The 27,515-nt window shown below is 44.9% G+C and overlaps 1 pseudogene; it reads left to right on the top strand.

Annotated features, from left to right (window-relative positions):
* The first annotated feature begins 11,561 nt into the window (after nt 1-11,561).
* LOC127231337 (heterogeneous nuclear ribonucleoprotein M-like) lies at nt 11,562-26,296 on the top strand (annotated as a pseudogene).
* Nucleotides 26,297-27,515: the final 1,219 nt, after the last annotated feature.

The raw sequence follows: 27,515 nt of genomic DNA, 5'->3' as shown, positions 1-27,515 counted from the left end.
AGTGATGAGGCTTATTGTTTGAGGTCAAAGTTCAAAGAACTCATTACAAGTTTCTTTTCAAATATAGAATCATCATTTTAATTAAAAATCCACAGGGCTAAGAATGACCCAAGGTCTGCCCTCGAATAGCTCACTGGGGGTATGGGGGGGGGGGATATGGAGAAGTCCAGAGAAGTAAGTGTGAGCCAATAGTGCGGTGCCAAGTTCTACAGCCTATGGCAATGACAATGCTCCATGAAACACTCCAGACAGACCCAGGCTGCTTCTGCCACTCTGCTAGCTGTCCCCACCCTTTCTGTTTATGAGCTCCGCTTTCAAGCCTACACAATGACTACTCAAACTCCAGACACTGGGCACGAACTCTGGACATGAAAAATAATAGGTCAAAGTGAAGACTGAGAGGCATGTGCCGTGAGACTGTCCCTCCTAAAATAAGGAAATGAGCGGGATGTGAGCATATGCCTTCAGTTCCAGCACTTAGAAGGCAGAGTCAGGCAAATCTCTGTGAGTTCTAGGCCAGCCTGGTCTACGGAGTGAATTCCAGGACAGCCAGAGCTAACCAGAGAACACTGTCTCAAAAAACAAACAAACAAACAAACAAACAAACATATAAAAGCAAAAACTAATTTGCCTGGAAGTTCCACCCTATTGATTTCTGCTCATGTCTCATTGGAGAGATGGTGTGTCATCAGGCTCCCTGAAGTGCAAGTGAGTCTTGGTAATAGACTGCTGTGCTGACCCCAATTTGAGAGCCGTAGGAAATGAAGACTAGAACCAGCCAGCCACCACATCTCTATCAGCTCTGTCAAAAGCCTTACATGGACGATCACTGGGGCATTGCCAACCTCTAGCACTGACAAGTTGGTCGTGGAGTGCACTTTTGCAGAAGTATAGTCTAGCTCAACACTCAGACAACTGCAGCCCAGCTCAGCCACCTGGATTCACCTTTGTCTGTTCAACCTGCTATAATCATGCCATAGACTTAGGCAAGGAATGTGGTTCAGTAGTAGAGTACTTGCCTAGCATTCTTGATGTGTTTGATCTCCAGCATAGAAGAAAAATAAAATGGCAGCTGAGGTAGGAAGATACAATGTTTGTGGCTAGTCTCCGTTACATACTCTTCCTCAAAAGGAGGTGAGGGGTAGGAAGAAGGAAAAAGGGGGGAAACGAGAAAGGAGAAAGAACAGAACAGAAAGGCTTACTTAGATCAGGTGACTTATACAGAACAAAAAAATATTTCTCAGAGCTCTAGAGTCTAGAATGTTCAAGATCATGGTAGCTTCAAGATACAGAGAAGGTCTGTTTCTTCATTCATAAATGGGTGTCCTATTGCTGCCTCTTCTCATGGCAGAAGGAGCAAGAGAACTCTGCAAAGTCTCATTGATAAGGACATTAACCCGTATCATGAGCCTCTACACTCCTGGCCTACTCATTTCCCAAAGTCTTCAAAGGCTACAATTTTGCTATACGAACTTCAGGGGAACCCAGGAATTCATACCATAACAATCCCTCACCCTCAGAAACAGTATGAGCTCATAAGTAAGTGATTATTGGTGTTTTTATTAAATTTGGAGATAATCTCTTACACACAGCAGTGGAAAGCAATACAGAAAATAAGATGGAGGAACCGAAAAGAATACAGATTGGGCAACTGACTATACCCAGGATATCAACCCAAGGTGGATTTCATTCCCCATCAGAGGCAGAGTGCAAACTTTTGCAAAGGAAACAATCCCTTAGTGAGTGTACAGGAACAGATGTTTCCCAGGCAGAGGGAAAGCTTGTGGGAAAGTTCCAGTGGACCAGGAAGGGATTATGTAACCATAGCTGATGTCCAGCAGGCAGGGAGGAGGGTGTGAGCTGTAGAGAGCACCAATGACTCCATTTTACTTTGCCCTATTATTGGCCATACAGGAAACAGAGGGAAAGATATTCTGGGAGAAGAAAGATTGAAGGAAATTAGAGACTTTGTGATATCTGGACCACAGAGGCCTTCGGGTCCTTGAGTTTTGTCTTACAGATGATGAGGAAACATTGCAGCCCTCAGAAAGGATGGCCACAATCAGGTACATTTCTAAAAGGTCACATGAACAGTAGTAAGGAGCACAAGCTAGGTGGGCCTCCTATAACATTTAAAAGAGGATTCTGCTTACACATGTATACATGCAGTATTGCACAGACACATGGCATTTAGCTACTTCTCGTAAGCTCTAAAAACAGCCCAGTTTACTATATCCTTATATTTGAAACACTTGTAGCATGACACACACTGGTGGAGGATGCCTGCCTGGTTGGGAACAGAGTTCCTCCCAGATCGCAGTCTGTCCTTAGGAAGTGTTTCACCCCTCTGAGCCTCAGAACCATGTGAGCTTTAGAAATAACCTGCAAGAAGATGCCAGACAAACACCTGCCGACCCTGACTCTCCTCGGAAAACTGCTCACTCAGTACACGAGACAATGGTCAAGGGAGTAACCCCCTTCACCAGGAAGGAATCTGAAAGAGATGACAAATGACTTCTGCAGAGCTAGGGCTCGAATCTGGGCATCCTGATTGTCAGCCCAAAACTGCTCTATTCAGACATTATACATGGCCAAGAAATGGCGTGGTTGCTAGTTCTGGGTGACAAAAATAAAAGTTAAGGAACATCAATGAATAATAAAACTCAGAGGCAAGATGAAACCTGAAGATTATTTCACTAAAAGTTAGTTTCCCCGCTGCCAGTTTCCAGCTCATCTGTGTCTCCTCTGGCAACATGCATTGAGGTGTAAGTGAAAGTTGTGCTTACACCCCTGTGAATGGCCACTTGGCTGTTCCCTGAATGGAAGTCCTTGGTTTTGCCACAGTCATGAGTGCACTATTCTCAATCAGAAAACAAACAAACAAACAAATAAATAAATGAAGCTCTGCTGTGTGCTGGTTATTGAGTATGTTCAGATCAAGAAGTGAGAATCTGAGCCCTGGAAAAGTTTAGATTAATGGGATGCAAATCATTGAGCAAATCGTTGTCTTAACAGAGAGCAAGTCTCCCCTGAGAGGACACTGTAACCACTCAGTTTCACAGTGGCAATAAAAAGATGGAAGCTCCCAAGGTTGTAGGGAGAATATCCTTGAACTGGGTTTTCAAAGATGAGTAGAAGCTTTCCAGAAAGAAGGGCAATGAGCCAAGGGAGATCAGCATGATGGCGTAGGTCCTTGTGCTGTTTTGGGAAAATTAAAGAATTTGTGTCTTGCAAGCAGAAAGGGTTCCTAGTCAAGCCTTGGCAAGAGATGAAGCTGGGAAGGTAAGCTGAGGCTGCAGTGTAGGGAGAGGGGGTGTGGGGGGAAGCTAGCTAGGCTTGGATTAGATTGGATTGGATTGGAAGGCTTTGGAGAGCATGGGAGATGCTTGCATGCTCTTAGCTCACTGTCAGGGGACCATTGGGGTGCCTCTTTGAACCTCAAGCCTCCTCCTACAGTCCTGAGCTTTCTCAAGCAGCCAGCTCCACGAGGAACACAGACTACCCTCTTTATTGGACACTGAGTCTGGCCCTTGGAGAAAGCATTGGAGTCACAGTGAGACACAGCGTGAATAAACTGTAACCAAGATACTAAATCTGGGCCAAATTCATTTGGTCATGAGGGTAATTTATCAGAATGCAAACACACTGCCAACGTATTGGAGGGGGTGGCTCCTGAAGTTGATTTACATGGCCACAGAACACTAACATCACTGCATGTCTTCCTGGAGCCAACTAAGCTCTGGGCTGCTCGCAGTTTTCCCTGCACCCGACCAGTCACTCGAAGAGCCTCACCTTTCAGACCACCCCACTTAATGAATAGCACCAACCAAACAAGCAGAAAGGGTTTGCGTCGGTAGGAGGGTAGAAGTTGTTGCGAGTTCCCCCAACTGCATCAATGAGACTTAAATGCTGAACAGTGACCTCATCTAGGGGCCACCCGGGTGTTCTTGGAGACATTGGGCGCCACTGGGACTGAAGAAATTAATCACCTAGGCCCAGGAAACTTCACTGCTCCCATGGTTCAAGGAACATCCTGCCTAAATATTATTCTGCACCAGGCGTTTACTGCCTTCTCCGTTGCCTCTGGATTCTGGTTCTGGGCCCCCACCACACTCTGGGGGAGGAAACCTCAGAGTGCCCTCATCATCCATCCCATCCAGCTTCTCAGGTGACATCAGCCCCAGCCTAGGAGCATCCCTATCTCCCTAGCAGTGGAGCTCCACACTGCAGCTGGTGAGACACATTAGACTCTAGGGGCAGGACCTGGCATTGTTTTGTAACATAAACGCTTTGCACCCAGGGTGAATGAGTCAAGGGGGGGGGGGGTTGATGTGGAGTCGGAATAGCCCCTATCGCTGTTATTGTAGCCTCCCGTTGCTCTTCCTCCTGATTACAGTGCTCAACATAATCTATGGCACTAGGTGATAAACCCTCTGCTCTCAACTTATAAGCAAACAATCCCTGTCTTTTTTTTAAGGCACTTATCTCCTCCAGCAGTCAAAGGAAAACTGTATTTAGTGTCTCTCTGGCGTCTAATCCTTTTTCCCTCCCATCCTCCTTCTTCTCTTTTGACACAAGAGAGGCAGATTTTATGTAGGGTAAAGGAGCAGATTTTAGCTTCTTCCTGGATCATAATAAAGAAGCTAACTGAACATCCAGGGGCTGGTTGAAGAAAGAAAAGTATGGGCAGGGCTGGCTGGAGGCAGGGTCCTCTGTGGCCTGATCATGATGTGCCCAAACCAGAAGTGAGAAAAACAGAGTTGGGAAATAAAATGACAAGCAGGCTAAGGGCCAATGGAGGGCCTGTATTACAACTCTCTGTGCTTTTCCCAGGCTCAGTCCCAGTGATGCCATAGGAAGGCTTCACAGTGTTGTATTTACACAGCATCTCCAGAACATTTCATGACATCCCCATAATGATCCCCTAAGGCAGGCTGAGATAAGAACTGCTCAGTTTTTAGATGAGGAAATGCAGATAGGCATGGGGCTGAAAAGCCAGTTTTCAGATGCTTCCTATTTAGTTTTCTTCATCTTGGGCAAACTCACTTGCACTCCACATGGGCACCCACAGACTCCCTCAGCACTGGAAGTACTCAAGGGGAAACACAGAATAGAATTCCAAATTTATATCTATGGAGTTATTTATTGTATTATTCCTGTATAGATGTGATTAACTGCTACTGAGAAAATAATCTTAGCCCTCTAGAAGGAAAACCAAAACAAATTAGTTCAGAAGTGAAGTTTTCTTTTAATGGACAGTTATGTACTCCACTTTTGGAGAGGGTAAGGGACTCCAACACATACGGATAGAAGGGCTCAGCTCTCTTCCCAAACCTGTGTCTGTTGTGGCTCCTACAGTGATAGGGAGAGGGAGAGAGGTCATTTTGCACAGTGCTAATGTCATACTGGTACAGGAGAAAGCTGTTACTGACAAAAGTCTACAATCCGGGTTTACAAACAAGGGTTTTCTTTTTCATTGTATTACATTTTATTTATATGCTGTATCTCTCTATCCCAGTGCTGGCATGCTGGGGTATGGTCATGCATATGCTATCATGCATGTGTGGATGCCAGAGGACAACTTACAGGAATCAGTCATCTCCTTCCACCATGTGGACTCCCAGGACTGAACTCATGTCACCAGACTTTCCAGCTAGTGAATTTACCTGCTCCCTGCTCAATCTCACTGGCCTCAAAAGTAAATTTAAACTACACGTTCAAAAAAAAAAAAACAGTGCTTCTCATTCCCCAAGTGAAAGTTTCCTCTGCAGGAATAGGAAGCTTTCCATGCTTCTTAGAACAAAGTACACTGCCACCCAGGATGAGATCACCTGCCTGTTGGACTGAAATGGAGTTGTAAATATGAGACCCATTCTTTACCCCAAGCTCCAGACCAAAGTCACACACCAGAGGAGCTATGACAATGTTGTGTCCATCTCCATGCTTTCAGTCCTGGCCATACTCCTTTCTAAGGGAGCATCTTCTAGAATGAGGACAGTTCTGGAAAATAATTTACTGTGTAGACCCAGCCAGAAGCAGGCAAAACAAACATGTTGCAGATATCTGTGGTGCTTAGTGAGTATGTTGGATGCAAGGCAGAGATAGGCAGGGTTTTGGAATGTGGGGGGCATGTCATATGACCCTAAAGAAAAGACACCACTAGAGCTTAGACCCAAGCCTTAGTTCTAATGAGTGAGAGGAGCTAGCAGTGGCCCCAGGTCAAGGACAAGGCCTAACTCTGCCCTTGAGTATCTTATGCATGGCCACAGGGGAACAAATGTCAAGGCGATAAATGCCATGTACAACAGCAAAGGCCTACAGGGCCCAGGACTCACAGGGTGTGTGATAGTATATTTTACAAAATAGTCCTTAATGAAAGTGACCCTTGGGCTCCTTGAAGGAATACTTAGGTCTTGAAGCAATACTTGGAGTATAACTAAGGAGGTTGTGGTGGGTAGATCAGTGATCTCCCAAACAATATGTCATGCCTTATCCCTGGAATCTGTAAACTTGGCCTTATTTGGGAAAAGGATCTTTTCAGGTCTCATTCAGTTAAGTACCTTAAGCTAAGACCACACTAGATAGCCCAGGTGAGTACCAAACCCAATGACAGATGTCACACAGAGAACAAGAAACAGCCACGATATAGTGGATAAGCTAGCAAAGCCTAAACGAGCTTCCAAGTGCATGTGAGAAACATCTGAAGCTTCCAGAAGGCTCAAGCTGAGGATCCCATGGCTGGAAAAGAAAATGTAAAAAGAAGAAAGGTTTTCATGCTGGGTGTTGAATCTCAGATACTTGGAAGGCCAAGACAAGAGGATCACAGGCATCCTGTCAATAATAACATAGCTGGGGGGGGGGTTCCAGTGATATATGTCAGTGATGGAGTGATTGCCTAGCATGTTCAAGACCCTAGGTTAAATCCAAAACATAAGAAAGAAGAGAGAAAAAGAAGAAGGAGAGAAGGAAGGGAGGGAGGAAGGGAGGGAGAGAGGGAGGGAAGAAGGAAAGAAGGAAGGGTGGGTTTCAATCATTCACGCGAGTCTGTGAGTGTCCACAGGGAGATGAAGTCCCTAAATTGAAAGTCTCCACATTTTGACAGGAATTAAGTTCTTCTCACAACCCACCCCTCCACACAACACAATAAACACACATAGTGTCTGTTGTCCTTTATGTTGTGTCCCTGTGAAAACAAAACTTAGGTTTATGCAAAAAGTCATTTCAGGAAAGGGGGAAAATGTAAGGGAGGCAACAAGCTGCACAGGAGGCTGAATTCTCTATAGCACAGCCATGCTTGTGTGCTAGCCACACACAGCCTACAGCCCCTTTAGTTCCACGGTCCCAGGGCCCATATGCATGTGTTTCTGCAGATGAACCACTATTTATTAATATGAGACTCTGCAGGGTGCAGCACAGTAAATTGTAATTCGTGAAATGTATAAACTGAGATAGTGCTTGCAAGAGGTCCTGTGAACTGTACTCCTCTGGACCTGACAACGGAATGCCTTTAGGCAGTGACAGCTTTAGCAGGGGAGAGAAATAAATCAACAGCTGAGCTGTGGCAAGAACGCAAGCAATTTTATTGGTGTGCAGATCTGGAGAAAAATTAAGTCAGATTTGGAATCCCCCACAGTTGTTTTACAAGGTGCTTTATCCTGGAGCGTGGCAGTGCTCCCCATATTACCATAATCTCCATGGGAAAATGAGGAGTGAGTTACACAGTGTTTAGGATGGGAAACAAAAATTTATCTCTGTATGGTCCTGGAACAAGGTTGAGTGTGACATTCAAGGATTCCCCTGTGTGCCAAAGCCCACATTAGAGGAAGTTTACAGGTGACTTTCCACAACAGTGATAGGAGTTCTCGATCTCTTTAAGGAAAAACAACAACAACAACAACAAACAAACACACAGAAAATGACTTGAGTTGTTGAACCCATTTTACCAGATTAGCTGATGAGCTCACAAAGTCTGAGTTTATTTGGCAAGCTAAGTGAAACTGTTAAACAGCAGACACTAGAACAAACTGCTTTTAATTGTACTTATGTCCGAAGATAATCAATTTGCTATCAAACAACTAATGTGATAATTATCTTCTGGCTTGTTGGTTGAAGCAAGTCCCCCAAAGACTTCATTCATGGAAACACTTGCTTTTGGCGAGTAGTTAAACATCATGAAACAGAGCCTTCAAATTTAAGATGCCAGATAGTCAAGGTTTGTCTTCCTTCCAATTACCAAGAAGAAACTATTAAATTCATAAATGTATTTGTAAAAAATCCAGAGAAAGGAAGGCAGGGAGACGCATGCCATCGACCTCTCTGTGCCTGGGAATGGACTCGGTCTCAGGATCCTCCAGAAGTTAATATCATCACGCTTCCGTGATGATAGAATGCTGCCGTTCAGGGCTTGCCTCCACCTTGACATGGTCACACAGCAGTGATTAAAAAAGGCAGGAATTAAGTGACCTTTCAGCAGATAAAATCTTCCACAGTCTCTTCATCTGCCTGAAGCCACAGACTTCCTCGGGTCCCAAACTTGATCATTGTCTACCTCATTCTGCATCATACCAAGTCTTCACAGACAGAGACACTTGATTGGCCCTCCCTTTTGACCCCCATGAAGCAGAGCCTGCAGGGACATGGAACCTTTGCCAGCTTCAGAAGCTGGCTGTGCCAGGGTGGAGAAAGTCAGGTCACAGCCTTGCTGTGGCGCAGACCTGAGCAATTTGTCACAGCCACAGGAAACTTCTGAAATGTCTTTCCCAGAAGTCCTGGCTCCGGGAGGAGACTCCGAGTGTTTGTGTGGCCACAGGGCACTGGCATCAGAGCCCAGCACTATCCAGGCTCCCTGCCACAACGGGAGCAAAAAGTTCAGGGGGTCCGGCACATAAACCACAGCAGTGAAATCCCACTTCAGAACACAAATCCTGGGGATGTCCACTTCCGGAACTCTAGGTCAGGGCCAATCACCAAGATTCCTGAGGCAGAGGCAAAGCCAGAGCCAAACTTCTCGGTTCCTGTGGAGAGGGATATAGTGCACCCTCCCCCACTTCATCCTGCCTGCTCAGGCTGACACTCCTGAGGTCTTTCATGCAAGGAGCAGGTTTCAAAGGCTTCTTCCATCTCATATTCCCCGGAACCGAAATCTTCCTCTCTTGCTTTTAGTTTAGAGCCGCTCTGGAATAAGAATCCCAGAGCAGATTGTAAAGCATCTGCAGCAAGGATTTCTGCATTGCTAACAGGCTCTGAGGAACAGTAAGGCTGTCGGTCTGGGGACCCATCATGAACCGCAAGGCCCAATAGATATGTTTCACATTTCTAAGGCTGATGTTGGAAACCTACGATTGCTTCCGCAGCAGACGTTTCCAAGCTGGCCTGTGTAGGCTTCAGACAGCTTTAGCTCTAATTCATCCCTCACATACTTCCATGCATGCCATGCCCCCTGTCTACAAGGTATGCTCCCTTCTTTGCCACCGGAATCCTACCTCCAGACAAGTACCAGCTTCCCATAAACCCCAGTGTCTTCCTGGCAGGAAGAGCTGTGTGCCAGCTCTCCGAGCAAACTGCTATCTCCGGAAATGTCAAACCCGGGCAGTGTTTGAGGGGGAAAAAAAGGGACAGATATGAACAACTTCCCTCCAATGCAACAAGCCCGTGAGAGCTGCCTGGCTAAGACCACTGCTGGGTGGAAGTCCCCTGCTCCCGGACAAAGGAACAGTCACTAGATTTTAAGATGTATGACGATTTAGGGGCCTAGTGGTCTTGTGCTGAACACCTGTGGGAACATCTGGCTGGTCCAGTAGAGTTGGGTTTCCCTGCCTCACCTTGATGAGGCTAGATGTCAGCTAATGAAAAGTGGATCCTGAACTTGATACTTGCTATTGGCAGACACTCACCTGGAAAATATCTGAGGAGCCCTTAGTCATCCTTTGTGAGGGAGGAAATATTCAAAGGCTTTTCTCTACAAAGCCCTCCAAGAAAGGCTTTCTGCAGCTCCCCCCTAGTCTTCCTGTCTTACTATAGACCCTAAAACTGTGCCAGGGTCTTCTGATTATAGGCCTTCTGCTGATCCCGCTATCTCCCAGGGAGTGGCAGTTATTTGGGATGAAATGGAAATGTCTATCCTGTCTATCTTGTTTTGCAAAGGAGGGTGTCATGATGGATGTGCAATGGGAGTGAGGGAAGCTGTCAGCTTTGCAAAGTAGAGGGGTTTTTCTCCTCCCCAGCTTTGTTGTTTTGAAGGGAAGTAAGTAGTCAGATTTTAGAATCACTTGAATTTGAAGAGATAATGTTGAACATAGAGGGCCATACTTTCTGATAAAAAGAAAATGCATAGCTTCAAATAGTCCAGTAATGAGTCACCTCTGAATAGTCAGAAATACATTTCCTGTCATTATTTTTTGGGACTTGAATTAATAACTGCATTAAAAAGACTGCCTCAAGAATCTACTTGTAGAGTTAGCAAACTCAAATTTGCTCAAGCACAGTCTCCAAGACACACTAAATATGGATTTGAGTCTCAAAAGGAGCATGTCCTAACTCCAACTCCACCTCCCAGAAACAGCCAAGTGAAACATGGGAACACAGGGTAGATAATAGTCTGTCAACAAGTATCCAGGATGCAGAGCAAGGTCAATCCAACCTCTTCTTTGGTAAAAATAAGACATCACAAATCACTAAGAGCTGTCACAAAGGCCTAATCTAAATACCCAGAGAAGCTTCAAGATCTTAAATGAAAAAAAAAAAAAATCCAGTTCTCTTGATGACATGTCTTGCTGCCCTGCTGCTGAGCTGCTTTGTAATGCTGGGTGTACCTTGTAAGAAATCTGGAAAATGGGTTTGCAGACTGCTCCACTAACCTTGCAGGGACACTATGACAGTCACATCAGACTGTCCCTCAACAACCACCATGTCAGCAGCTCACAAAGAGATGACTACCCTGTGGTTGACAGGCAGCAGCTTCTGCAGGTTTGGAGGTTCAGCTAAGCTAAAAATGGGAGAAAGGAAAGCAATGGACATGTTAGACCCTAAATCTCTCCACTATGGCTTCAAACAAATTCTCCCACCACATCTCATCAGCCCTCTCAGAGACACTGACTGACTTAGATAACCTGTCTTTTCTCCATCCAGGGACAGAGGCTACCATTTTGTTTCAAGGGCAGACTGCCTATCGTTTTTCTCTGGATGATGGAGAAAGACATGGGTGCAGGAGAACAGAGCCTATCTGAGATTCAAGGGCTTCCTGTAGGACTGGAGGGGAGGAGACCTGTGACCCCAAATGTGGAAGACCTACCTTCTTGGTAGCCTTCTGGAGAGGCAGCAAGGCCTGAGCCATAAATTAGAGTTGGGGTGAAGCTTTGCAAAGGGTCAGTTCACCACCTCCGTGGTCCCTGGTATGTTTAGAGGACCCTCTCAGAGCACATCATTTTGAATGAATGCCCCCAATCTGGGGTGTGGGGGCATTGTTCCTGGGAGGTCTGAGGCTGAGTTTCAGCCCAGCAGATTGGCTATACTCAACAAACTGAAATTAAAGAAACAAAGGAACAGGGCAGAGAGAGGCGTCAGAGGTCGAAGCGGTGGCCAAAGTGGCAGCCATGGAGCCCAAAATGGAGGAGGAGAGGTGCACAACCAAGCTCCAGGCCGGAAGGGTGAAGGAGAACGACCTACTCAGAATGAGAAGAGGAAAAGGAAAAACATAAGAAGAGGAGTCAATCGCTTTGAACCATATACCAACCCAACTAAAAGATACAGAGCCTTCATTACCAACATACCTTTTGATATGAAATGGCAGTCAGTTAATGACCTGGTTAAAGAAAAAGTTGGTGAGGTAACATATGTGGAGCTCTTAATGGACACTAAAGGAAAGTCAAGGGGACGCACTGTTGTTGAATTCAAGATGGAAGAGAGCATGAAAAAACTGCTGAAGTTTTAAACAAGCATGGTCTGAGTGGAAGTCTGAGTCAAAGAAGATCCTGATGGTGAACACGCAAGGAGAGCAATGCAAAAGGCTGGAAGACTTGGAAGCACGGTATTTGGAGCAAATCTGGATTATAAAGTTGGCTGGGAGAAACTGAAGGAAGTATTTAGTATGGCTGGTGTGGTGGTCCGAGCAGACATTCTGGAAGATAAAGATGGGAAAAGTCGTAGAATAGGCACTGTAACTTTTGGACAATCCATTGAAGCTGCCCAAGATATATCTATGTTTAATGGCCAGCTGCTGTTTGATAGACCAATGCACATCAAAATGGATGAGAGGGCCTTCCTTACCCAAGGGAGATATTTTTCCTCTCCTGAACAACCACAGAAACTTCCCCATGGACTTGGTGGTATTGGTATGGGGTTAGGGCAGCCTATTGGTGCCAATCACCTGAACAAAGGCATTGGAATGGGAAACATAGGGCCTGCAGGAATGGGAATGGAAGGCATAGGGTTTGAAATAAATAAAATTGGAGGCATGGAAGGACCCTTTGGTGGTGGTATGGAAAACGTGGGGCAATTTGGATCTGGGATGAACATGGGCCGAATGAATGAAATTCTAAGTAATGCACTGAAGAGAGGAGAGATCATTGCAAAGCAGGGAGGAGGTGGAGCTGGAGGCAGTGTCCCTGGGATCGAGGGATGGGCCCTGGCATTGACTGCATTGGTGATGCTGGCATGGAGCTCATGGGTGCAGGCCTAGGGCATGGCATGAAGAGAGTGGGATCTGAGATTGAGCATATGGGCCTGGTCATGGACCGCATAGGCTCAGTTGGGAGAATGGGCTCTGGCAAGGAGCGCATGGGCCCACTAGGTCTTGACCACATGGCCTCCAGTATTGAGCACATGGGCCAGACCATGAAGCCCATTAGCTCTGGCATGGAGCACACGGGTGCCAGCATGGGCTTCAGCTTGGAGCACATGGCCTTTTGCCCATTGACCGAGTGGGTGAAACCATTGAGCTCATGGGCTGTGGTGTAGAGCGTATGGGCCTGAGTGCCCATGGTGCCCACACACATGGGGGCCAGCCTGGAGCACATGGGCCCTGTGATGGATTGTATGGCCACCGGCCTGGAGAGCATGGGTCTAGAGCACATGGGGGCCAACAGTCTGAAGCACATGGGCCCTGCCATGGGCCTGGCATTGGGCGCTGGCATTGAGCGAATAGGCCTGGCCGTGGGTGGTGCTGGAGATGCTAGCTTTGACAGAGCCATTGAGATGGAGCAGGCAGCTTTGGAGGAAGCTCCACAGGTTCCTTCGGAGCAGCTGGAGGCAATGCACCTGGAGTAGCCAGGAAGGCCTGCCAGATATTTATGAGAAATCTCCCATTTGATTTTACATGGAAGATGTTAAAGGACAAATGTGGCCACCTGCTATACAACGACATCAAGATGGAGAACGGAAAGTCCAAGGGGTGCGGTGTGGTTAAATTTGAGTCTCCAGAGGTGGCTGAGAGAGCCTGCCGTATGATGAATGGCATGAAGGTGAGACTGATGTTTGAATCGATAGAAATGCTTAAGCAGGTGCCTTTTTAAAACATCAATACCAGACCTCTGAATTGGTATTTTTCTTGTTAACCATTTTAATTTGTTGGCTGGATGTATAAAGATGTGTAACAAGTACGGTTTTTCCGCCCGCCGCCCTGGTCTGGTCCCGCCGCCACGCCGCCAGCCCCAAATAATACGCAGAGACTCTGTATTTGATACAATACTGTTGGCCTGGTTACTTGTTTCTTATCGGCTAGCTCTGCCTTAATTATTAACCCATTTCTGCTGATCTATGTATTTCTCTTACCAGGGAGCAGGAGGCATACTGCTTTCTCCAGACTCTCCATCTTGACTCCTCCTTCCTACTTCCTATTTCCTCCTTGTCTCCTAGTCCCTCCTATCTTCCTTTCCTATTGGCCAACAGTGCTTTATTATTAACCAGTATGAGAAACATACAGAATGACATCTCCCATCAAAGATGTTTAAAAATGACAGTTGCTTTTTGGGATAATTTGAATTAAATTTTGAATGAGTGGGGTTCCATTTGATTGTTTGCATTGAGATCGCAATGTGCGCATGGTTTTTTTTTTTTGTTGTTGTTGTTGTTGTTGTTTTTTTGTTTGTTTTGTTTTGTTTTTTTTTTGTAGTTGTGGCATCTTGTTGACTTGGAATATTACTTTGATAATAAATACCAGTTCCTGAAAAAAAAAAAAAAAGAAAGAAAGAAACAAAGGAGCATGCATTTCTTATGCTTTACCATACAGTGTAGAACTTACCTGTGTGCTGCTTTTCCAGAACATTCTTTAAGATAGTTCTGCTTTCCTTAGACACTTCAGATTTTAGCAGAAAGAGTTTTAAGGATCAGGACACGCTTTCTGAAATTACTCCCATCCCTACCCCCAGTCTATACTGAGAAATACCAACCCAGCAAATATTTCCTCTATAACCTGAAACTCAAGCCCTGAAATCCCCACTCAACCCACAACACTTCCCAACGAACCTTTGGCTGAAAAAGATCTTTTCTTTCTATTACACACAAAGGGACACACCATAAACACATCAAGAAATAGTTATAAAACTTTACAACTAGCAAACACTGCAGATTATTAGCAGGCAAGAAGCAATGCTGAGCGCTACCAACCAAGGAAGGCTCACAGGGGTGTTATCTTTCTTTAACACTGAAGAAAAAAATTGAGAACCAGATGTGTTAACCAACTTGCTAAAGACGTCACATAATTAACCACAGAGCTGGGATTATAATACATCTTTGGAACTGAGGGTCAGTGGTCAGCATCTGTGAGGCTCCAGGATCAGCTCCCCCGGACCACAGACTCTCGGTTACCTGATGCTACTCAGCAGCATGCTCACATTCTTGGACACGTATAAGACCTAGAAGCAAGACCATCGCCATGTTTGTTTAACTTCAGGAAAAACTGTGAGTTCTAATAGTGTCTGCTGGGCTGTGTCTGAACTGTGCCAATTGGATCACTTAATGTGGTGAACAGGGTGGAGCCCTGATGACAGGCTGTGATGTATTGGATGTTGTGCTATACTTTGATGTTGTTTGGAGTTTGTCAGAGCATCCTTTCAACACTAAAAGTGTCACAGCTTCCTTTATTCCATGCTCCATCTGCAGAAAGCAAATGGCAGGGGAGTGGCCATCACTTGTCTTCAGGTCACCGTAGGCTTGGAAAGTGTCAACCCTTTCCTGGAGGCCAGTGACAAGTGCAAGCTCACTACCTCACACCCATGGACAGTTCTCTTTGCTGTCTGTCACAGGATGAAGGGAACTGGCAGATTCCTGAGCTCAGCCTCAGGTTTTTGGGAAAGCACTCTCATACCTTTTGTCATGAGTTGAGATTCAGGCAGGTGACAGAGGTCTCACAGAAGGATTACTTGGCAGCTTAAATTCATCCTCATGTCCATCCTCCTTCTCAGAGTTGGTCCCCAGCAGCAGCCAGGTTGGGAACCAGCCTAGGTCATCCATTAGGCAATGAAAGTCACACAGGGCTGCAGAGCAGGAATGTGTGTTGATGCTCAGGCTTCAAGGCCAGATGAATCATCTGGGGACTGGCCAGCTGAGCCACAATTCTCTTTCTCAAGTGTGCTCTAAGCAGTGTGGAGACCTGGGAATACTGCTGGTACCCAACTGTGGAAGTTATGGGGGCTTCTCAGAGGACTGAGACTTCTGAAGGGTCACCCTGCCCTGTAGAAAGAAAGGTTTGTCTAAAACCTACAACATACTAGAGTGCCATTGAGTTGTCTTGGATTGGCCTCTGGGTTGGTGAATCTCCAACAAGGCCTTGGTGGGTCCTTTTGCTGCCACACTGATACTATTGTTCTTCCTGGATAAAGGTTACTGTATCCTTTGTTGAGATGGCAGCCTCTAATTGAATCCAGACAAAAGCAAAAGTCTTAGCTTAGGCCAGCTGCTATAACAAAATGCCACAGGCCATGTATTTTATAACCAACAGAGTCTCACTTCTCATTTTGCAAGATAGGAAATCCAACGTTAGATTACCGGCAGATTCTGTGCTTGGTGAGGATATGAATTCTGGATCCTGGGAGGAACCTTTGTGATATAACCTCACTTGTTGGGAGGTCTTTTTTTTTTTTTTTTTTTTTTTTTTTTTTTTTTTTTTTCAGAGACACTAATCCCATTCCTAAGGGCCTTGACCTCATTGCCTAATCACTGTCCTAAACATTACCCATCACTTCGGGTGTTAAGATTTGGAGAGATTTGGAGATCCACAATCATTCAGCAAAGAACCTCACTGACCTCTTCACTGTGTCTTTGTCTTTCCACACTTTAGTTCCTGATCTCAATGAGATGTGCAGTGTTCTAGCTCAGAGAGCCGAATGGAGAGCTCACTTTAAATTACATGTTGAAATATATATTTAAGCACAGTGCTCTGCCCATCATGAGATACAGCAGACACAGGCTGCTTTCCCAGATCCATTGTGGACTTCCAAATGCTCATACTCAAAGGGAAGGGAAAGAGGATGCTACACTGTCAGCCAGAGCAAACCAGGAAGTAGGCTCAGTCGCACAGGTGGCAGGCCGCTGCTCGGCTGCTGAGGAGGGAATGTTCCAGTCCTCACATGGGTCATGGAAGATCATACAGTAGCTTGTGAAGGGGTCCAGCTGACAAGTGGCAGTCACCATAGCCTGTAGAGGCAAAGCTTCAAGCTACCAGGCTTGCCCTCTCCAGAAAGTGATCTGCAGAGAAGGTTACTGTGGTTGAGAGAAGCCATCAATTTCCCTTCCATTGCAATTTGAAGGAGATACTTCCTTGGCCCAGAAAGGGTCACTTCTTGTAGCAGCATTATCTGACAGGGAAGTGACTTGAAAGTTCACTTGGGCTTAACTACTGGGAAATAATTCCAGAAAAGGGCCAAAGACATAGAGACAGTTGGGCTCCCTATGCTGAGAGGGTGACGTCAGCCATGTAGATAAATTCCAAAGACTATTGCCCCTCAAACAATGTTTCACTAGCTTGTAAAATGTTCCAGAGCTCTGACCATTCTGACCACTCCTGGGGGCTGTCCAGGGCATTCTGGAAAGTTACAGTAAGAAAGTGTCTGTCCAGTTCTCCTTCACCCAGAGCCTAATTTCTTTTTAGACTTAGTCTAATTTCTTTCTGCTGTATGATTCACTATTAAATGGGAACACTTGTTTCAGCCTTAATACTGAATGTCACACAAAAGAGCATGGAAAAACGAGCCAGGTCTAGATTGCAAATGGAAAGCTTGTCCGAGCTGGAAGATGGCCACAGTATTAATGTGGCTCCCTCCAACTTCCTGTGCCCTCACTGGGTCACTGGGCAAGCTCTGCCTACAGGCATCCTTGTTTTTATCCTCTGAGTTAGCAAAGCAACATTAGTAAAGATAAGAGATGTGCTGCTTGCTCATAGTTAGCAGAAGAGCTGTTTGACACTTTGTTTCTAGACATTCTTTCTGTCCCTTTCTGGAAAAGAAAATGGGACTTGAGACAATAAATAAAAGTGGAGATGGAGGATCCAAAGATGTCAGGAAAAACTCTTGAGTCTATGGAGTCTGGTATTATTTAGGGGGCTTGGTCCCAAGAGGCAGAGACAGTTCACCAAACCTAATCAAACATTTGCTACCAGTCATGATTCCTTCATAGAGAGTGCAAGCTAGGTTTGTAAAGAGCACTTGGAAACATATAATGTCTGAGCTGAATTCAGTCTCATTATTGCTGTTTTCCAGGCGAGGAACCAGATGCTTGGAGAAGGTACCTTACCCAATGTCATCCAGCTAATAAGTAGTAAAAACAGACCACCCAGCCACCTAGTCCATCTGAGTCCAAATGAATGCTCTTTGCCCTACATTTCCGAACTTCATAAATAGATGAGTTAATCAGAGCTTGTGTCATTGGACATCAAAGGAGACATTTGTCAAAAGACTAAACAGGCATTTGGGCAGCTGAGTTTTAGAGAATAGTCTACTAAAAGCTCCTCCTCCTCCCCATATGGGATGTGAATAGTAGTCTCTCTAAAGGAGCCTCCACCAAGAAGCCTGGCCAGTAGGGCACTAGACTCCTGGACTTGCCCAACAAACCCCTTGAGACTGATGTGTCCAAATAGTTCACCTGGACCTGAGATCCCAGAACCTCAGGGAACCCTGGGCATTTGAGCCTTCTGGATATTAGGATCTAGTCCTAAGGGTGCAAACCTGGACCCTGTTTGCAGGGCACCATTCACACAGACCCAGAGTGCCCCTCTCTGCCACACTCAGTCTTCCCAGAATTGGCTGGAGGTAAAGGGAAACAGTGCTCCTAGATGTCGCCTCCAGTGTAAGTGTGACCTCCTTGGGAGCCAGGTGGCTCATTTTGGCTGACACAGTCACAAGCCCAGAAGATCATAAGGAGAAGAGGCAAAAACCAGTAGGCAAGGAAAGTGCACTGTCATCCAAAGACAATAAAGTTTATGTATTCCCAGACATGGGTCCTCCCATCTAACCAAAGCCAGCGTCCACTCCCTGAAAAGAACTTTTCTCCAACAAAATAGGAAAGCAGTTTCTTTGAGGCTAAATTTAGATTTTACCCACAGGGACATATTCTGGTTCTCTGAGGCTACCAACAGACCAAGCACAAGATTCAATGTCCCTCCTGGCTCTAGCCAGCTTCAGGAGTCTTGGGCCATGTTTGCTTTGGGTTACTGCCTATGTGTCAGCTCTGTCTCGACTTCACCGGGGGGCAGAGACTCAATACCCACAGATCCAAAGACCAATGTTCAAAGTCACTGCAGAGCCTCCTCCCCACCCAGATAAACTAAGGGTTTCTTGGGAATACACACATCATTGGGAAGGAGACTTAGCAAAAAAATAACAAATCAATATAATACAGAGAGTAAGATGGTTCCTAAGAAAGAAAGAGGAGGAATAAATTACCACAGTCACACAGGCAGTGTTGAGAGCACCGGGGGGGGGGGGGCGTTCTCCTGGTGCAGGACCCCTTTCTCCATCCATCCATCCTGCAGTGGCCTCTGTCTTCCGCCAGTGCTTTTCTGGATAGTTCAAAGCAAGCATGGCAGATTGTTGGATAGTGGAAGCGGGAAGTGAGTGTGATCATCACCAAAGCAAGGCAGACAAGGTCTTTTGTTTCTCTGCTCTTCTTTCTCAAGAGGGGAGATAGGAATGGGAATGCTCTCAATGCTCAAGATCTCTCTCTCTCTCTCCCCCCCCTCTCCCTCTCTCCCTTTCTCTCTCCCTCCCTTCCTCCCTCTCTCTCTCTCCCTATTTCCCTCTCTCTCCCCCCCACACCCCACCCTGTCCCCATCAGTACCGACAAATCCAGGAGGTCTGGTAAGACTGGAGGCTGGTCACAAGCTTGTTGCTGCTTCCTTAATTTCTAGCTGTTATCACTAACAAAATAGTTCCCCCTTGCTTAATTTCAGGAGAAGCAGGACTGCCTCACTCTGGAATAGGTGTCCTGGCTGGCTGGTGCTCTGCCCTAGTGAAAGGCTGTCCCAGGCTGGCTAGGCAGGTCAGTTGCTTTCAAGAACTGTCCCCACCAGTCCTCTGTCAATGCAGTGTCCAGCTAATAAACAATGTGTGTGTTGCCTTGGGAGCAAGTCATCAGTCTTGAGCTCTGCAACTTCAGCCAACCAGGAAAATTAAGAACCCAAATCGTAGTAAACAAAATAAATATACTTTTCAGCAGTTAGACACTTCTTGAAAGGGGCATGAGGGACAACAACACAATGTATCACTGTGAGACTGCTAAAGGACTGCAGTGGGCATGTGTGCTTCCTTCAAAAACAAACAAATGATTGTGGGTTGCCAAGTGTATTTCAAATCACAGTAGACATTGGACTCAGCAGGTGGGAGCTGTCGCCCTCTACTGGGTGGAATGTCACAAGATTGCCATGCTTTCCCACTTAGCTATTGCTTGGCTGCTTTTTACCTTCTAAGGGCTGAGGGCATCTCCACAATGATCATGAGGAGTTTCCCATAAAGGAGGGAGGGAGAAAGAGAAGAGAGAAGAAAATGTAACTTTGGATATAGGCATCACTGTACTGCCTTGCAAAGTGCATTAGCATGGTCAGTCACCTGAGGCTCCTCCTGTCCCTGAGAGAGGTCCTGTTGCTAATAGAGGACGTTAGCAAAGTGTAAGCCAGAGCCAAAGGGCTTCCTTTGACCCCTCCCTAACTGCTAGACTTTATTTATATTACTTAAACATTTTCTCTGGGGGAGAACCTGACTCTAAAACTAAAAATTAGGGAATAGCAGAGAGCATGACAAAGCAAATTCTCTTATGGAGCTCTCTTGGGGTTGTAGCAAAGAAATAAGCTAACAATATTGTGATGTCAAAAAATAATAATAGCAAGGGATTTTTTAAAAATGAGGCATGGTGATGCATGCCTTTAATCTCAACACTCAGGAGGTAAAGGAACACAGATTTCTGTGAGTTTTAAGGCCAGCCTGGTCTACATAGCAAGTTCCTGCTTCTGTCTGACAGCTAGGGCTATATAAAAAGATTCTATCTCAATTAAAAGAAAAGAAAGAATAAAAGTAGATGAAGATGCCCAATGGCCCCAGGTGAGGATGAATTTGGCAAGTGGTAAATCACTGCACTAGCATTTTCAGCAAGGTGATTTCCAAAGAAAAGACCAGCATGCTCGATCCCCAAATAGAAGTCTGAAAGCTATTGGGTATGGGAATATGACCTCTGGAGCGGGTGACAAAGTGGTACTGATGGCAGAGACAGCAAAGATTCCACCACGGAGAAGACAGCTGCTGTCCACAGTGTCTGTATAACTGTCAGTTCTTTAAACTCACCCATTCACTTACACAATTTAAACAGCTTTGATATATGCAAATCTAGAAACTGCCCACATGTCCTTTAGCGGGAGAATGATGGACACTGTGCTCCACCCACAACATTAGTGCTACTTAGCTACAAAAAGGAACAAATTATTGACTTGTGAAACAACTTAGGTGTATACAAAGGTCATTATGCTGGAAAAAAACAAAACAAAACAAAAACCACCCAAGCCGATCTTAAGAGTTTATTCTGATCTCATAAATCATGTGGTTCTCAACCTTCTTAATGCAGTGGCCCTTTAATACAGTTCCTCATGTTGTGGTCACCCCCTTCAACAGCCATAAGATAATTTTTGTTACTTCTTCATAACTGTAATTTTGCTGTTATGAACCATAATGTAAATATCTGCGTTTTCCAATTGCCTTAGGCGATTCCTGTGAAAGGGTCACGACCCACAGGTGGAGAGCCACCTCTACAAATGCTGCAAACACTGTAGAGATGGAGAGCAGATAGGTAACCAGATGGCTGCTGGGAGGACAAGGAGAAAGGTGTGACTGCCACAAGCGGCCCTTGTGCTGCTGGAACAGCTCTCGGGGGCTTGATACTATGATTGTGTGATTCTACACCTTGATACTATGATTGTGTGACTCCACACCATGGAAAACACAGAGCCATGCAAAAGAGCACATGTGAAGGCTAAAGAATAAGAATGGCACTTGCAAGGTGCTTCATGATTTCAAGTCAATCACAGCTCTCATTTCACCAAAGTAAATAACCGCTGTAGGGGAGAGCTAGGTGGTAGATCCATGGGCTTTCTCTTGCCTATTGTTAACATTTACTATAATCTACAACTATTTCAAAGTAAACAGAAGGCAAAGATAACGGAGAAGGTGTCCTCAGAACTGCTGAGCTACCCCACCACTTAACAGACCCTACTGCTACTTCCTGTTTTTACTTGGGTCCTGTTTGTTTGTCTGACACAGGGTCTCCTTCTATATCACAGGCAAGACTGGAACTCACTCTGTAAGTTAGGCTGCCCTCAGACACCCAGTGATCCTCCTGTCTTAGCCTCTCTAGAGTTGGGGAGGAAATGCTTAACTTCCTGTCCTTGCTCTCAGCAGGGAGTACCCTGAGGTCCTGGGCTTTGGAAACTGGTTAGCTGGAAAACAACCAGACAGTGACAAGCACCCCTACAAGTAAGATGCAGTTGTTCTACAATTGCATGAAATAAAGAAACCTACAATTCCAACAAATACAGTGTTTTTAGATCAAAGAAAAAAAAAATCTCTGCATAGAAAACCCACTCTCTTAACACAAGACCCAGAACCTCAACCAGGGACAAAGAGTAGGCGCAGAGGGGGACACCAGGTAGGTTCCTCACCCTTCGTTCCCAGCAGTGGGGCTCTGGTGTTGGCATATCTGGTCCCACAGTCAGTGGGACTATGGCAGTTTGAATGACAGCTGCTCTCAGTGCTGAGGACACAGCAGACGAACCTGGGGTGAAGTTAGGTAGCATGAGAGCCTTTGGTGGCCCTGACAGTACAGATGAATGTGAGGGGGAGGGCATGGGGTAGGAGCTCAGTGAACGTAAAAATCAGAATGTTTATTCCATGTGCAGAGATTAGATGGGTCTTCGGGTTGTTCCAGCCCTGAGATCCTGCATTGCCATGAGTCATCTAGCTCATCTAGTCACTGGTTCAGCGTCCATTGGAGCTCTCTGCTCTCTGTTTCCTGGCAGCCAACATGAAATCACCTAGTTTTGTGCCAAGTATTTGACACTCATCGCAGACAGCTTATGTTATTGACTATAATTGTATGTATCTTGTCCCATAACTACATTTCAAGTTTCCCCTGAGACCATAATTGACGATTACTTATAATCCTTAATATTCTTCTACACAGCACATATAACATGAATTTTAATTGAATAGAATTCAACAACAAAAAATTAACAATTCCAGTTTAAAATTTTGATAGATTTAACCATTTAAATACACAGGAAATTAAAAGTTCTACAGAGTAAAAGCTATCACAGAAACTAATGTCATAGTAAATTTGGCAACATTATTTGCAAAATATATGAAAGATAAGGATCCAAGCATGGATAAGCAAGGAGCAGAGCCAAACAGATGATTGACAAACATAAAGAAAGACAGACACCAGTCCTCTACCCACCAGACATATGACCTAGAGGCAATCTGCCAGATCAGCTAACACCAACATGAATCAGATTATTCAGTGTCATTCATATTCTCTGATCATTCCCAGAAATGATGACAGTGGAGATGTGTAGTAAAATTTTATCATAAATTGATACCATAGCTTGGCTAGTGGGAACAATATGAGTAGTGCCTCAGCGAGCATGGCGTCAGGCATCTCTGTAGCAAACATTTTCTTTCCAGTATGTGGCTGGATCATATGGTTCTAGTCATAGTTATTTGAGGAAGCTGCTAACCTGATTTCCACTATAGCTGCACTAATTTACACACCCACCAACAGTGTTCAAGGGTTCTCGCCACATACCCTGAAACACCCTGGGTGTGTTGTTCTTTATCTTCTTGGTAATTGCCTTGGACTGTGATGAGATGGACTTCCCAGGCAGCTTCAACTTGTATTTCCAAGGAAGCTAAAGATGTTGAACATCTTTTATATATTTGTATTTAATTTGAAAAGTCTATATCCATTGATCACTTGTTGGATTATTGTACTTACATGGTTGAAATATTTTAGTTCTTCACATATATTCTAGTCAACCCCCCAACCCCCATCCCTCCTACCTCCTACCCCCCTGTTGGGTGAATATATAGAGAACTATGGCTGTCTAACGCCTGTTTCTCTGGCTGAGCAGGAGCTCTAAGTAGATGTTGTATTATTTTTCTGTTGCTGTGGTTAAACACCATTACCAAAAGCAACTTATAGAAGAAAACTTGCTCTAGTTAATGGTCCAGAGAGACAGTCCATGGTAGGGGAGGCATAGCAGCAGGTGTCTGGACCAGGAAGCTGAGAGATCACATCTCTACTCACAGGAAGGAAACAGAGTGAAGTAGAAGTAGGGGTGAGGTTATAAACTCTCCAAGCCCTCCCCCAGTGACGCATTTCCTTCAATAAGGCACCCTCTCCTAAAGGCTCCATGACCTCCCAGCACAGCACCACCACCTGGGGACCAAGTGTCCAAATACATGAGCCCATGGGTGACACTGTCATTCAACCCATCATGGACACCCACTGACAGATGAGGTGGGAGAGAGCGTCGGTACATTACGTATGCACAACGGGCTTTGCCCGCTATGAAGAAGACTGGAGCCACATCGTTTAAAAGAAAATGGATAGGCACAGAGACGATCATATTAAATGAAATGAGCCAGCTCAGAAAAATCAGTATTGCTTATTTTCAGTAGTGGACGGAAGTTCAGACAAAAAGGAAAGAAAAGCAAACAGGAAAAGGAGAAACATTAGGAGGTAGAAAGGGATTGAGAGCGTTGAGAGCGGAGGAAAGCACGGTGCAGAGTAAAGAGAATGCTATTAAAGTGGGTTAGATGCATATGATGAAATACTATCCTGAAATCCTACACTTTGTATGGTTCATGCATACTGATGAAACATCTGTAGGCAAATTAATGGTAGGTAATATAACTCACATGCTTGCCCAGATACTTCATCTGTGAAGCGTTTTTAATTTTTTCCCAATTATTTATTTGTTGGGAGCAGATAGCCTGCATGTACCATGGCACATATATAGAGGTCATAGGACAACTTGTACAAGCGGTGTCTCTCCCACCAGAGCTCTAGCTCAGTCATCAGGCTGGAGACCAAGCCTAGTTCCCTGCTGAGCCGTCTCAGCAGCCACTTGAGGTATTTGTTTTAAAAACTAGCAATAATGAGGAAACTCATACAAGAGCACTCCTTTCAGGGCCTGGAGAGATAGTGCAGCAGTTAAGAGCATTTGCTGCTCTTACAGAGGACCTGGGTTTGGTTCCTAGTACCCACGTGACAGCTGACAACTGTCTGTAACTGTTTTCGGGGGATTCAACCCCTTCTTGCCTCCATAATCACTGTACACACATACAATAAGCAGACAATCAGTCAAAACACTCATACACAGAAAATAAAATTAATTCATTTTAAAACAGTCATTTCAGAGTTGTGGTAAGACTACAAATTTAGTTGTTCATTAATAGAAAAAGTAATAAGCATCAATTTTTATTCAATAAAGTATTTTATTTTATATAAAGTAAATGAACTAGATTTGTAAATCTCTAAGACAGATTATTGATTCATTCCAAATATCAGAACAGAAAAGCACATACGCAACATAATAGCAGCTATTATACATTTTAAAAACAAAATAAATATATTAGTTTTACAGCAGAAAATATGCAGCAAGCTATTTAACAATTTTCCAAAATTTTTAAAATTGTGTTTGAGGGGCAGGGACAAGATTGAACAAGAATACAAATGGAACTGCTTCTACATTTTGTGTGGATTGGTGGAGTTGGAGAGGTGGCCCAGTGATTAAAAACACAGCTGTTCTTGCAGATGGCCTGGCCTCTGTTCCCAGCACCCGCCTTTCTGCCTCTCTCCGGGCAACTTTGCACAGACATTAGTGCACGAAAGATACATAACATATAAATGAATGAATAATCAAAATTTAAGGAGCTAGAGAGATGGATGACTCAGCGGATAAGAGCACTCGCTCATTCAGAGAACACGGATTTGATTCCCAGCCTCCATGTGGTGGCTCACAACCATCTGTAACTCTAGTTCCAGGGGAACAGATACCCTCTTCTGACTTATGCAGGTACCAGGCACACATGTGGTACACATACATAAATACAGGCAAAACACCCACACACATAAAATAAATCTAAAAAAGAAAAAGAAAAAACTTAAATGGAGAAAAGGTGTTTGAAGCAGTTTGAGGATTGGGGGTGGGGGAGATCTGGACAGAGCTGGATGAGGGGAAACCATAACTAGAATAAAGACAAAATCTACTTTAAATTTTTTAAAACATGAAGTTTTTCTTTTGTGGAACAAAAAAGGTTTTGAAGTTGATTAAATATAAATATTGATCTATATTGTCTGGTCTAATGAGCAGAAGTATGGATCACATGTATAATGTGCTATATATGTATAGTTCAAGAGGAGGCCTCTGAGCTTGAGAAAACACAAAGAACTGAAGCGAGCTGTGTCCATGGGCCAGCTACACTGCTCCGTGTCAGCCACCCAGAGTCCTCAAGGCAATGCCAGGCACTGTTTACTGTGCCTCTTTCACTAGTTTACCAGATTCTGTAGTTTGGTCAAACTGTCTCTGTTGATGGGAGATCCAGGAGGTGAGTCCTTGCTCATGTCCAGGCACGTGATCTTTACACTGCGACTCCTCATGGAGCTGAGAAGTGAAGAAATGCAGAAAGTTGCTAGAGACGTGGTGTCAGGTTTGCGCAGAGAGCCGGAGCCCACCCGGAAGCTGCACACAGTGATGTCCTTCGGGGCACTTGCCATTGAGTTTCCTACTGGCAATTGTGAAAGACAGAAGAAAGCAGAACACTGATGGCAGACAGCCCACACATGTAATTAGTGTGGTGATTCCTTCTTCTAGGCCCAGGCCAACAGAACAAGACTGATAAGAAGATAAGAACCATTTGTTGTACAAATCAAACCTTCAGACTTGGGGATTTTGTGGGAAACATGTGGTCTGTAAAGATGTTTTTCCTTTCTGTTTCAAATTGCCAAGACCTGATGTGTGAGTGTTGGGGAAGGTGCTATTGTCCATGCAGATAACAGGAGCGCATACTCACATTTGAAAGGAGAGACAAGTGAAGGAGCACAGCCTGGAATCTCCCACAGGCTGTGATCATCAGCCAGACACCTACAACCAAGCTTGCTGAGGGCAGCTGTGCCTCCCTAGGGAAAAGGTAAATACAGCACCAACAAGCGACAGGTCACATGCACCCTAGGTTTGGGGCAAGGGAGGTGCTGGTGAAGAAATAAGGGAGGCAGTCATGGATGAGAACCTAGACTCTGGAAAAAAAATTCACAGTTTAAAAAAAAGTCTGCAAAAGTTGGACACCTACAAAGTTATGTGATTATTTACTTTTGCCAAAGAGTTCTGAGGTCTCATCTTTGAAACCTGGGAATGGAAAAGTGTTCCTAGATTGAACAAATGAATAAATACTCACATGCACACATTCATGTGTAGATATATACAGATAGAAATAAGCAATGAAGGAGCCCAGAGCCTGAATCGGTTCAGGATCATGAGCTTGCCCTGATCTCTCCACTGGGCTCTAAATATAGTTTCCAGCATCCTAAGGAGGAAGGCCCCAAGAAAGCTGGTCCAGAGGAAAAAGGAGGCAATGTGATCAGAGGATGGAACTGAAAAGATAGGACCACCAACCATGGAACTTCAGAAGCCAGAAGAAGAAAGTACAGGCTAGAGCAGTGGCTCTCACCCTTGCTCAAGCTGTGAACCTTTAATGCAGTTCCGCCTGTGGTGCTGACCCTCAACCATAAAATTATTTTCATTGCTACCTCATAACTGTAATTTTGCTACTGTTGTGTCTAACAATGTAAATATCTGATATGTAACCCCTGTGAAAGGGTCATTCACTCCCCCAAAGGGTCATGACCCACAGGTTGAGAACCACTGAACTGTTCTCCAAAGGGAATGCGACCCTACTGTTCCTTTAAACTTAGTCCAGTGAGATGGATTTGGAATTTCTATTTCTATTACCTTGAGAAAATAAACCTTTGTTATTTTAAACTATCAA

The sequence above is a fragment of the Phodopus roborovskii genome, unplaced genomic scaffold (assembly GCF_943737965.1).
Source record: "Phodopus roborovskii unplaced genomic scaffold, PHOROB, whole genome shotgun sequence".
In the NCBI taxonomy this organism is placed as follows: domain Eukaryota; kingdom Metazoa; phylum Chordata; class Mammalia; order Rodentia; family Cricetidae; genus Phodopus; species Phodopus roborovskii.
Note: the sequence above shows the minus strand (reverse complement) of the source record. Positions and strands in the feature narration are given on the sequence as shown.